Source organism: Erpetoichthys calabaricus, chromosome 12 (genome assembly GCF_900747795.2).
Source record: "Erpetoichthys calabaricus chromosome 12, fErpCal1.3, whole genome shotgun sequence".
NCBI classification, from domain to species: domain Eukaryota; kingdom Metazoa; phylum Chordata; class Cladistia; order Polypteriformes; family Polypteridae; genus Erpetoichthys; species Erpetoichthys calabaricus.
This window is the reverse complement of record NC_041405.2, coordinates 67,316,934-67,329,886: the sequence shown is the minus strand read 5'-3', so window position 1 is coordinate 67,329,886 and position 12,953 is coordinate 67,316,934. Positions and strand designations below refer to the sequence as shown.

General features: G+C 37.0%; 1 long non-coding RNA gene across 1 annotated transcript in view; it reads right to left on the bottom strand.

Moving 5' to 3' along the window:
• The window catches only part of LOC127529944 (uncharacterized), a 49,339-nt gene extending 38,069 nt beyond the window's left edge, over nt 1–11,270 (bottom strand). Inside the window, exon 1 of the long non-coding RNA XR_007936545.1 lies at nt 11,206–11,270. This is a non-coding gene — a long non-coding RNA (uncharacterized LOC127529944). The remainder of the gene's footprint in view (nt 1–11,205) is intronic.
• Between the last annotated feature and the right edge of the window lie 1,683 nt (nt 11,271–12,953).

Here is a 12,953-nt window from a genome sequence, read left to right as displayed (position 1 = left end):
GAATAATTTCTGAAACTAACTTATATATTAAAAGAATGTAATTGTTAGGAGTATTGGTTTTAATATAAGCATCAGAAACATAAATAAAATGTATTGATGTTTCATGGTTTTCAACTAATTGTATTAATTACAAATAAAAAGACAGAAAACTCACTTAATAAAACTTCTGAAAAGTAAACAATAGTCTACAAGTTCTATAACTAAAATAAATATAGGCAGCTTGCAATCATAATTTATTTTATTGTGAGTTAAAATTACTTAAATGCCAGAAAATTATTGGCATTAGGTATCTATAAATCAGCACCAATTTAACATTAGAAGAATTTATGTTGCAGTGAAAGCTTTGTATTTAAGTGTCACTTTGCTTCTTTTCTTTATATTCTGCTACCCCAATAGCTTTATAGGTTTCTTTCTAACAATCAAAATTCCTCACCCAACACCAGTCTACTGAACATTCTGCCTGGCAGTGCTTTCATATCTCCTTGTAAACGTTAAATGACCTAACATTCACAATTACTAACAATTTTCTAACCCACAATAAGTTATTGTCTTCCATTGAATCCCATTCTTACTGTGCCTTTAACCTACAGTATTTCAGTAAATTGAACAATTTTGCAGGTCTTTCATCACACTGCACCTTTCCCATAATTGGCATATACAATTGCAGACTTTAACATCACATTCAATGATTTTTTCACCGCCGTTTTTGAAAAACCTTTTGCGCACCAACTCTTTAAGAGTTTATTTAAATAGTGTATGTTTAGAAAGCACCAAAATTGAAATATCTGTCTTTAGCACACAGCAGAAGGTTTCAGTTGGATTCATGCCATTTTAGAGAAAGAATCTGTTGTCTTTTTGTCTTCCATCTGATGAATACAATATGCCAAACTCCACATACATTTGGCAGGTATTAATGATATCATTGATAATAGTGGACTTTATTTCAATAGTGTCTTTCATTAAAAAAATGTTAAAGCAGTTAATGCAGCAAAACAAAAAAAAAATGAGAAAAATGGAACAGGGATTAAAGCAGAATGGGGTCAAAATAAATTGAAAGTTAAAATCATACAGAAAAGTGGATTACATTTTTAAAATAAACACACAGTTTAAGATAATATAAAGAAGATTTAGTAATTTTAATCAAATTACTGAATATGATATCTTTATTTTCCACAACATAACAAGATGCTACAAAAATCAGTATTACTTTTCAACTATTTGTTTTTGCAAGCCACCAAATATAAATAGTTGCATTACAGTCAATGATCTTGCTTTATACATCTCTTAAAATGCAATTACTATTAAACATTTAATTTGTGAATCTCTAAATAATACTTTTTAGCATAGGAAGTACTGCTAAAAGTGCTTCGCAAATAACACAACTAGTGTAAATGAACAACTACATTGTTAAAAATATGAATAAAAATGAATGCGTTTTTTAGAAAGTATTCTTAGTGTCATAACTTTGCAGGTCTTGATGTGAGCACTGTACGTATGTACTTGTTGTCTATTATGTGGATATCTTACTCTTCTTTAAAAATATTTAAAATGCCGGGACATCTTCATATTGGGATGTGAAGAAGTACTTGAATGGACCTTACTTGATGGGTGAGTTTTGTATTAAATGACTGCATCACATTTAATATTTATCTGTTGCCCAGGAGAGGCAGTTTATTATTTCTCATAATTACACAAACAGCACAAAAAAATAAAATTCATATTTGCTATATTGCAAGTAAAGAGACATTTTCTGGCATTTAGGCTATGAATCATGTTGTTTTTAAGAAACTAATAAAAAGATGTTGGGAAGTGATGTTTAGTATTATGATTTTGTTTGTCAGTTTGAACATTTTTACTTAGTTTTGCCTAACAACTGTCAAAAAATGAAACATGCTGACCCAGCTCCATTTCAGTTCATAATGGTTTCTTAGGGTTAATCCGATGTTTATGACATATGACCTTGGAGAAACATTTAACAGTTAGAAAATTTAAAAAATGAGTTTTGTTCATTGACTCAAAAGCAATCCCAGTATCATTTTCCAAACTTCCAGACACTGCACATGCAACAGCAATTTACAGGAGTTCCAGATTTGTCACCATTTTTTTTTGTTACTGAACTTTTTTTTTTTTACTAGTTACTAATCTTATTTAAGATTTGAATTAATCTGGCTTCTGGGTTGTCACTAATAGTAGTTACTAAAAATTGGATAGATGGATTTAAAATAAATCTTAAATTTACAGATCAAGGCAAGACCTGAAGGCTACTTAAAAGTGGTGAGGCTGAAATCACTCTGGAAGACTGCTTCCAAATGAGAGAGAGAGAGATAGAGAGAGAGAGAGAGAGAGGTTGGGAGTATGTGCTAATAGTGCATTGCCACACCCACCACACAATGAACCACCTGGTGGAGTGGGTGACACCTCAGCGCCACACTGGAATAGTGTGAGGTTTTTTTTTGTTTTTTTTTTTTAACCGTGGCTGGAGTGCCAATCCTGCCACCAGTCCCCAAGTTTTCTTCTGGCATTTACAGGATTCATACTGGCAACCTTCCAATTGCTGGTGCAGATCCCGTCTTCCGAGCCACCCCTCCACTTTCAAATGAGAGAACGGGGAAATGTGTCACAATGGGATGATATCGAGGATATCGACATGAATGGAATTGATATTCACTGCATTATCTCTTTTATGTTGACACTATAGTAACCTTAGAGACAGTTTGTTGCTTTCCAAACAACAAACCCTGGATTACTAAGGAGCTGAAAGGTCTCCTGAATAAGATAAAGACAGCATTCAAATCTGGTGACAAATAAGCTCTGAAGGAGGCACAGCAGAGTGAAGGAAGGAATTTTACAAAGCTAAAACAGAAAACAAACTTACACTGAATAGCATGGACGAAGTCTTGAATGAACTGGGAAAAATGACTGGAATTAAGCAATCCATGACTCAAGTGCTAGAAGGGGATGTGGGCAAAGTTAACACCCTGACCCACTTTTTTTAATAGATTTTCCCTCCCACTGCCACCTTCTTCTAAAGGCTTCCTTACTATATCGACAATTTCTGCCACATCCACTGGAATGTCCAGTGACAAGTCCGCCTCTAGCCATCAGTATGGGCTGTCCATAACTGAAGACCAAATAAGGAACTGGGAAAGCTACACACAGGAAATGCTGCAGGACCAGATGGAGTCAGTTCTTGTGTTCTTAAGGCCTGTGCTGACCAACGTTTGTGATGCCCTCTGTCACCTGATCATTTTATCCCTAATGTTTCTGGAAAGTGCTGATACGGTGGAAAACATCCATATTGCTCCTATTTCAAAGAAGGCAGGTGCCTCTTCACCTAATGATTACAGACCAGTGGCCCTTACTTCTCACATCATGAACACCTTTGACAAACTTGGCCTGGATTAAGAGTCCGCATGTGGTAGACCACCTGGACGTACTGCGTTTGCCTATTGGACAAAGATTGGAGAGGAAGATGAAATTATCTGCTCCACAAGGCCTATTCTCCCTTGGCCAAAGCTGGCAGCACTGTGAGGATTATGTTTTTTTGATTTCACTAGTGCTTTCAATAACATTCAGCCATCCCTGTCAAGGGGTAAACTCAGAGGTACACAGGTGGATGAGCTTCTGGTGTCCTGACTGCAGTTTGTGAGACTCAAGGACTGTGTTTCTGATAAGGATGTGAGCAACACTGGAGAACCACAAGGAACAGTCTTCTCTTTTTCTCTTCATTCTGTACACTTCAAACTATAAATATAACACCAGGTCATGTCACTTGCAGAACTTCTCAGATGATTTGCATTTATTGGGGTAATAGAAAGAACAGGAGTCAGGTGGAGAACTTTGTTTCTTGGTTCAAAGAGAATAGTCTGCACCTTAATATCAGCAAAACCAAGGAATTGGTTATAGACTTTCGCTGCACTGAAGAGCGTCTGTCTGGTCACTGTTCAGGGAGTGGATGTAGAGGTGGTGCACTTCTACAACTACTTGGTGGTCCACATCAATGACAGGTTCGGCTGGTCTCGGAATAGAGAGAAACTATATAATAAGGGGCAGAGCAGGCACTTCATACTTAGGAGACTGTATTCCTTTAATGTAGGAAGTGACATCCTTCACATTTTCTATAACTCTGATGGCCCGTGCAATTTTCTATGCTGGGGTGTACTGGACTGGTAACATTACTTCAAGAGAGGCTCATCGAATTAACAAGCTAATTAAGACAGCATGTACTCTGGACCCCCTGGAGGTAATAGCAAAGGAGAAAAATAAAACAAAACTGAGTACCATTATGAACAATGCTCCACATCCTTTCTCTGAATAGGTGACACTAAGTACTTTCAGCCAATTAATTATTCGGCAGGGGGTGTGTCAAGAAATGCTACAGGGCTCCTTTAAACCTTCAGCAATGCACCTGTTTAATGCCACACTGTGTCTCTGACAGCCAAGTCAGAAGTTTTCTTTATTTTCAGTCATTCTTGTGTGTGTTCAGATGATAGTGTGTATGTACATATATATATATTTATCTCTATATTTATGTATGTATTTATTTAAAGGGCTTCTGTTGAAAGCCATATATCCCCTTGGGACAAATAAAGCTCTATTTGTCTATTAAGAATTATACAGTAGTACAATGTAATTACAGCAAGGTAAGAGAACAGGAAGACCCTCATCAAAATGGCTCAGAGAAATACTGGTGTTCAGCTACCATCATTGGAAGATATCTTCACTACACGCTGCAGCAGAAAATCAAATAACATCTGTACAGATCCAACCCACCCCAGCCATAGCATTTTTTCTCCTCTGCTCTGTGAAAGGTGCCTCAGAGCCCTGCATGCCTGCAATACCAGGCTGAAGAACAGCTTCTACCCCAAAGCAATCAGTCTATTAAATGCACAGCGATCACTCCACCTTCCTATCACAGGAAATATCACTGATTGAACTGAACTTCTGAATCAACCACACACAGTCACACACTTTTCATGACCAATGTGGAACTCATGACCATTACACTGACTGTAATCCTCACTGTGACATAATTTATTATTTATCTATTTATACTTACATGTTTACCTTTACTCTGTATATTTGAAACTTAATAGTAACTGTGCTTCTCATAGTTTAATATTTACTTAATTTATTGTCTACTCCTATATACTTTTATCCAATGCATCTATAGGTTTGCTCCAAACGAGCAAGCATACAATTTCATTGTATTGTACAGTGACAATAAAGGTATCTTGCATCATGCATCTTACTTTCCAGAATATACCAAAATGAATTTATACATTTCTTACAAAAGGAATTAGTATTTAGAAATTAGGCTGAGAACATATGCACATTGTAAGTGATTGATTGGATAGTTAAATCTAACAGAGACTACGTTATGATACTTGTGCCCATCAGATTTAAGAGCTACAGTTTTTTACATTTTAGTGTACAGTGTAACATGAAGCCACTACATTGGCTTTTTCGTCTATCATGTTTTGCCGATGGAGTGCACTGTGATAAGTGCTGTAAAAAAAAAAAATCTGCTAAACTGTTTTTTTCATCCATGCTTTAACTTTGTGTGTGTTGTATATGAAATCATTGCACTGTTCAGAAGCTGTCTGTCACTAGTTGCATTTACTAATGTGGATACAGTAATAAGAATTGCAGATTGCTCTATTTCACTACCACTGTAATCTGATGTCATATTATTACCTATGAAATGCTGGGGTTGAGGGATACAACAAAAGAAAAAAAAAACAAATAAGGCAAGTTTTATCTTCTCAACATAAAAGTGCAATTAATTACTTATAACTCCAAGGTGCAACGATCCTGCAGGGTAAATAAATGGCTTTCTTTAATGCTTACTAGATCATTCATGTCATGTTTGAGTGGCACAGTTTACAAACCTAATGGTTACATAAAATCTTGATCAGAAACAAAACTGGGCTTATAACAAGGTAGTCTTATTCAACATATACCTATGGATAAATCAGAATATAGAATCAAAGAAAACAGTACTCACAGTGACAAAGTGGAGATGTGCCATTGTCATTGCAGGCTACAGCAGGAAACACTTTTGTCTGCAATGATCAGCAAGCTTACAAAAAAAGACAAAAGGCCATTGAGCGTTAAATGGGTTGGCATTTGTACAGACCAAGAGAATAAAGTTCCAGTGGCAGTGAAGCAGACATCTGTATAGAAAGGACGGAGACAAAGCAGATTTCCAGACACATTAATTCTTCAGCACCTCATTAAGTTAAATTTATACTTTAGGATTAAACAAACTACTGTTTTTTCCTTTCCCATGTGGATGTTAAATTCTATTCTTTTGCTATTTTTGAGAAAAAAAAGCATCTCAAATGACCCCCCCCCCCCCCCCCAACTTCACCCTACCCTGCTATTCAATTGGCATTTAAACAAACGTTCTTACTAAATAAAGGAGTTGTTCTGTATGTACAGAATTGTAGATGTGCCTTGGTGACACTTTGGTTATTACTTCTTTCAGAAGGACACAGAGCCCTAGTTCCTCCAATAACCAAAAGACATGAATGGGCTAAGCTGTTGATTGTGAATGAGCTTTATGTGGGTGTGGGTGTGGGTGTGTGTGTGATTTTGTCCTGCTGCAGGGAGAGTCTCTGTCTATTTGCAACCAGTAAATAAGTTCAGTAACAAAAAGAAAAATGGTGACAAATGTGGAACTCCTGATATTATTATGCATTGATTCACTGAGACAAAGCATTGCAGTTTTATACAATAAAAGACCATAAAGAATGATTATGCATAGCTTATAGAGAACTGCAAGCTGGAAAAGTTAATTTATGAAATAATAAAAAATGCCCAGTTTGGGACAGTGAGAAAATGCATGTTTTTCACAATGGTAGCACGATGCCTGACGCTTTGAAGGCCATAGCTACTACGGCATAAGGCTTCTCCTTCAGTCTCTTAAGAAAAGAAAGCAGTGCCATGAGGAAAAGGGCCAAGGCCGTGCTCCATTTATAGAGTGTAGACTGGGATGAGCAGGCAGGATTCAAGTAATGGGGAAAAAGTAAAATGAAATATATTGCATTAATGTCCAAAATCAGGTAGAGCTATCAAAAGTGCTAAAGAGAGCAGAGTACAAAAGTAACACAAAAGATTGCTACCAGCCAAAATGCTTACACATACATTTTTGGAAACTCAAAGAGGTTTAGCAAGAGCAAATGTGCACATTGCTAGACTAAAGGCCTCTAGTTAGACTCACTCTGGGTTTCAGTGCCCTTCCTATCATGTGATTAAAATAAAAATAATCAAAATGAGGGACTAAGGGTGAAGCCAAACCTACTTGTAACTAATTTGCAATTTTAAGACAAAGGCACCTAAAAGCCTTGACACCTGCAAGACCTTTAAAGTAAATTGAAATAATTATGTTAGGCATTTTAGCATTTCTTTCATTAAATCTACTGTGGCACCTGGACGGGGCTCACGCCCGGCCGGGACGCCCAGGAGGACAGGAGGAGGGCTCATTCCTCCTCCAGAACGTGAGGGGGCGTCCGCCCTGGTTGTATTGGGGGCCACGGGTACAGAGCTTGGAAGCTCTACCCTGTAGGGGCCTGTGGCCACCGCCAGGGGGTGCCCTGATGCCTTGGGGACCCTGGACCCCAGCGCTTCCTCCACACCCGGAAGTGCTGGGGGGAAGAGAAGAAAGGACACCCGGAGTGTTTCCAGGAACACAGCCGACACTTCTGCCACACTGGGGAGTGCCAGTAGAAGATTGCCGGGGAGCACCTGGAGCACATCCGGGTGTGTATAAAAGGGGCCGCCTCCCTCCAGTCATGGACAAGAGTCGGGAGGAAGGAAGATGATGTCGGGAGGACGGCAAGGAGGCGGCCTGAAGAGAGAGAAGGCATTGTGTTGTGGCCAGGACTTTGGGGTCTTTGGGGTTTGTGAGCACAATAAGGACCGTGTAAATACTGTAAATAAACGTGTGTTGGGTGACATAAGCGTGTCTGCCTGTCTGTGTCCGAGCCAGTTTCCACACTACATACGTCTTTAACAAAACCAGAGCATCAGACTATGCTGTCATACAAATTGCAAGTGTTAAATAAAAAGCAAGAGTGTACAGTATTTGCACAAATAGATGCATTATTTCAGGGTCTGTACCACATTCCGCTCTTCAATAGTACAGGAATGCTGAACAAGATTCAAATGGAAATATTTCACAAGTCTCACTTCAAGTTTCTTCAGAGTGAAATGGAGTTGATATTAACCTGAATCTGTGCCCTGGTCGTGATAAGGAAGCAACTTGCAGTGAAGACATAGACAGTGCAAGATGATCTACCACTGTTACATATGGACTTGATAGTGGTGGAAGGAAAGTCATTATTACTGGATGAACAGGAAAACCTTTATCATTTACAGGGAACACAAAAGATAAATGAATGTTCACAATTCTAAAAGCTTTTTACCATTTTGATTTAATTTGACAGAAACGGCTATAAATAAATAAATAAATAAATGAAATAGCAGTTCCAAAGCAATTTTAGCATATTAGGTGCAAATTCTCAACTAACTTACTTTGAGGAGTTTGCAACTTTTTCACCATGACTTCTCTTCCACATTACAAAGATGATTCTAATATGGCTATACACGGCTCTGTAGGTGAATGTAGATGTGAATGTGGGCGCAAGTGTGCCCTTTTCAGATCTGGGCTGTTTCTGGTCTTATACCAGTAGTGAAAGGACAGACTGCAATATCCTGTAACACTATATTGGAGTCAGTGGGTTCAAAAAGTGCTGAGATCCTTTAATAATTCAATCATTTTTATGTGAAGTCATAAAAAGTAAACAAAAAAGATAAGAGAATTAATTGATATGCCCTTAACATACAGCAACTAAGAGAATTAATATAACTGTTACACATTTGAATTAATGGAAACATGCAGTATTTCACCACGCCTACACAGTGAAAACATTTTATTGATGCTACTTTAAAAATGATTTATGTAAATAATTATTTATCATTTTAACTCTTGAGTGGAGCATAAAAATTTATATTCTCTGTTTTTTGTCACTTTGGCCAAGTAGAATGTGCAGCAGTCAACTCACAGGACAAACACATAATGGACATTGATGTTAAACAGTTATTATCTGTCTATTTTCAGTTGCAGCCCCAAAACTCTGGAACGATTTGCCATTGCATGTTAGGCAGGCTCCTTCACTAGCTGCCTTTAAATCCTTTTTAAAAACACATTTTTACTCTCTGGCTTTTAACCCTGTATAATATGGTGGCTATTTGTATACTTTTTATAATTTCTATTAAGAATGTCTTCAGCTCTTATGTGTTTATGTGTTGTTTTTCTTTGTACAGCACTTTGGTTAGCCATGAGGTTGTTTTTAAAGTGCTTTATAAATAAATAAATAAATAAAATAAATATTAAATAAGCATGATTTAAATCCATAGTCATGTTTCCTTTAAATAAGAATACTCCAGTGGATTGTTTTGTTTCTCTAAATGGGATAGTGTTGTTGTTATTGTCACTCAAAACTTTGCACATCAACCCACTTTAAGAAGTAACTAATGAACACTGAATAAATCATTTGCACATGGTATTCCTTCTGTATGGGAAAATGGCCTGCATGTTGTCACACACCAGTGTATTTGTTCAATGCCACCGTGATGTGCTTATGCTCATTTACCACAACATGCAATAACAACACAACAAGTACACGGTAAAAAGGAGTTCAAGAGCATATTACTATGTTTAATAACACTTGTGACCATTCAGAGTGTGTTGTATTCTTTGGGGCCATTTCCACCACAGGAACACTCTCTTTCACACTGCTTTTTAATATGGAGGAAACACACTCTCTGTTTGCTTTAGAGCTTTCTCTGTGGGGTCAGCTGCTGGCTGTACCATGTAAGGCACTTATTAAATGTTCATTTAAAGCCACCTACTCACTTGCTCTTGTGTTCTTTCTCTATCCTGTGTCCAGCTCCATCCCAGCCAGTGCACCTCTTTTTCTACTGCTGAATCCCACAAAACAAGATGTCTTTGAGTTCTTTTAATATCAGGAATAAAGCTAGAGCAAGACATGCAACAAGGAAGTTGTCTGGTTTGCTTAGTGTTCAAATAGAAGCTCCAATACAGAATAAAGCCTTAATACTGGTTCCTCTGAAGGCCATAATAAAGGTCTTTTCTCTTAAATTCTCTTCTGCCCAAACACGACACACTTAACTCCAAAATGTCCCTCTCTCTTTTGCTATACATTAGCCTGGTTGCACATTTGACAGCATTGAAATCATTTAAAGCTATACTCATAATCCAAAAATACTCGCACATGGCTGTAGAGTCTGAATTGTGAATATAAAGAATGAAGATTTTTAGGCATAAAGCATTAAGGGTTTTGGGCTGCTTGGTAACTTCCTGATAACTGTGGCTGCTGTTTAGTAAGGCATTGCACAAAGTTGACAGCCTATTGTCAGGTAACAGGCCAATTTACAAGGAATAATGCCCAGCATGCTGGAAGCTGTGTTCTATGATGGTGAATGTGCTGATAGTCACATACAGTGCTGTATTACAGACCCAATCATATTAAATGCAAATACTTTGCTATAAATTGTAAGTAAATGAAAGGAGAGGTGAGACTTGACGCAAGCTGCAGTACGAAGGGCTCCATCTTCAAAGAGTAATAAAGATTTCTGTGATGAAGTTTCCTCCTGTCTGGTTTCTGAGGTATGTAAAAGTTTGGGTCTTAACTTCCGCATGGGCCAATGAGAATGAGTGCAAGTGAGTATATGAGTGTTGTGAGTAAGAAACAAACTTGGCAAAAAGGGGCTTGAGGCCTCCACAATAGAGCATAAAGCTTTAATACCCAGCTCCAAAGAGGCTTGTCACAGACCAGTTAGTCTCAAAAATCTATCTGTAGTCTTCAACCTGACTAGGCCCAATGTGGGGAAAACTGGTTTAACAGTTCAGTATAACTCTAAACAGCCCCAAAATGCCTTATAAGGAGAAGAAACCATAAAAACTCTAGCATGTGGTCAAAAGGCAGCAAGGAATAATAATAAAAAGTGATATTTTATGAAAGAGCAAAAGCTGGCCAGAAAAGGCCTACCAAAGAGAAATAAGGAGCTACAAAAAAAAGCAATCCACAAGAAAACAAATCACAAACACAATCCAGAAAACAGAATCCAATAAACTGAGCTAAAAGATCAAAAACCAATATTTAGAAAGCTGCATACCTTAACTCTTTCCAGCAACTTCAGCTGCTAGAGCTCCTGTTTCTCTGGCTTAAATAGTTAGAGTGAGGCTCTGGAGTGGTGATGTCAGGATGGCCCCACCTCTTGGGGACCACCCACATAGAATAATAATAATAATAATAATAATAATAATAATGCATTTTATTTATAGGGTACTTTAATTAAATATGATACTACATGATAAATTATTTAATTGCTTTGACACACACTAAGAATTGCAATAATTCTAAAACTAAATTATCTTAAATGCTTCATATTTTTTCTAACATACTGTGCGTTATCAACATTACAGAAAGTAAGTTAAAATTTAAAATGCACGGGTTAGCAGAAGAAGTAAACAGTAAATACATACTAAAAAAGTTAAAATAAAACAAATGATATGCAAGAATTCAGTCCACAATGCATGTCTTTCAGAGCTAGAATTAATCAGGTTACACTGATTTATATTCAAGAGGTAAAATGGATGCTGTCTGTTTTCCAAGTTGTCTAAAATTTGACATAGTTCAGCTTTTTTCTCATGTCACATTATTTCTGGTTCATTAAGCCTGATGCAAAGTTGAACAATTGAAAGTTTTAAATTAAAATGATAAATCTCAGCAAAATCTAGTGGGAACAATGAGACTGTGTTTGACCTGACATAATAGATAGACTGAGAAGTTTTGGTTGACACAGATGCCCATCAAAGGGCCAAAACAAGCGCAACTAAGAGTAAAATTGATGCATTGGGTGAGTTGTTGCAACTGAAAATGATCATCTTTATAGCCTATAAAATAGAAAGATGAGACAACAAAACATAAGAAATTAGATGTGAGGTGGGCATCAGCCATTTAACACTCTTCCGCATTTTCTGTTCACAAGACGTCCCAAAAGTCCAGAAACAATTAGTGACTGTCTTTGTGAAGGGTCTTTGTTCTTGTTTTGAACCAGTAACATATGATTTTTTTTATTCTAGTAGTCAAGGCATTGCTTTTAGACTTCCAGAAATAAAACTTGAACAATGTATCTTGTTTATAACCTTCATAAACTTAAACACCCCTTGTATCTTCCTGTTTTCCAGGGCTAGAGAAATTCAGGTATTCACAGTGATCAATTCCACAGCAGTCCAGATATCAGTGGGCGGTTTATATGTGTTGTCACTGTATGAGAACTCTAGTTTAGATTTTGCTTGTACAACTTTAATGTTTTCTCCTCTCGTATACAAGAGATTCAGAGTTATAAGTTAGCATTGTATGGACTTATAACCACCAAACAGTGCTTGAAAACAGACACTGTAAATCCACCTCTCCTTTCATATAGGAAAGCTATAAGCTATCATCTTTTCACTTTATATTTTAGTAAAACTTTATGCTTCTTTGCCTCATGTCCATGACATTCTTCTGACATTCAGTTGTATCTCCTTTATACATTTGGCATATAGATTTCTTCAAACTGCAGTGGCTGCTTTATCTGCTTTTAGCAATGTAACTTGCCTACATGATTTATTTACGTACAAATTTCACTTTGGTTGTTATTAAATAACTAAATAACTTGGGAAGGGACAAAAAAGGCCCTATTTCATCATAGCTATTCTCCAGCTCAAGGTTGCACACCTAGCAATCATTCCCTGATTTCTTTCTTTCAGCTAATCATTTATCCATCTTTTGTGCTTCTGTTTTCAACTAGTAGTCTTTCATGAGCACTAAATCAAATATAATCTTCAAATCAAGGCAAATATTTTTGCACACTTTCTG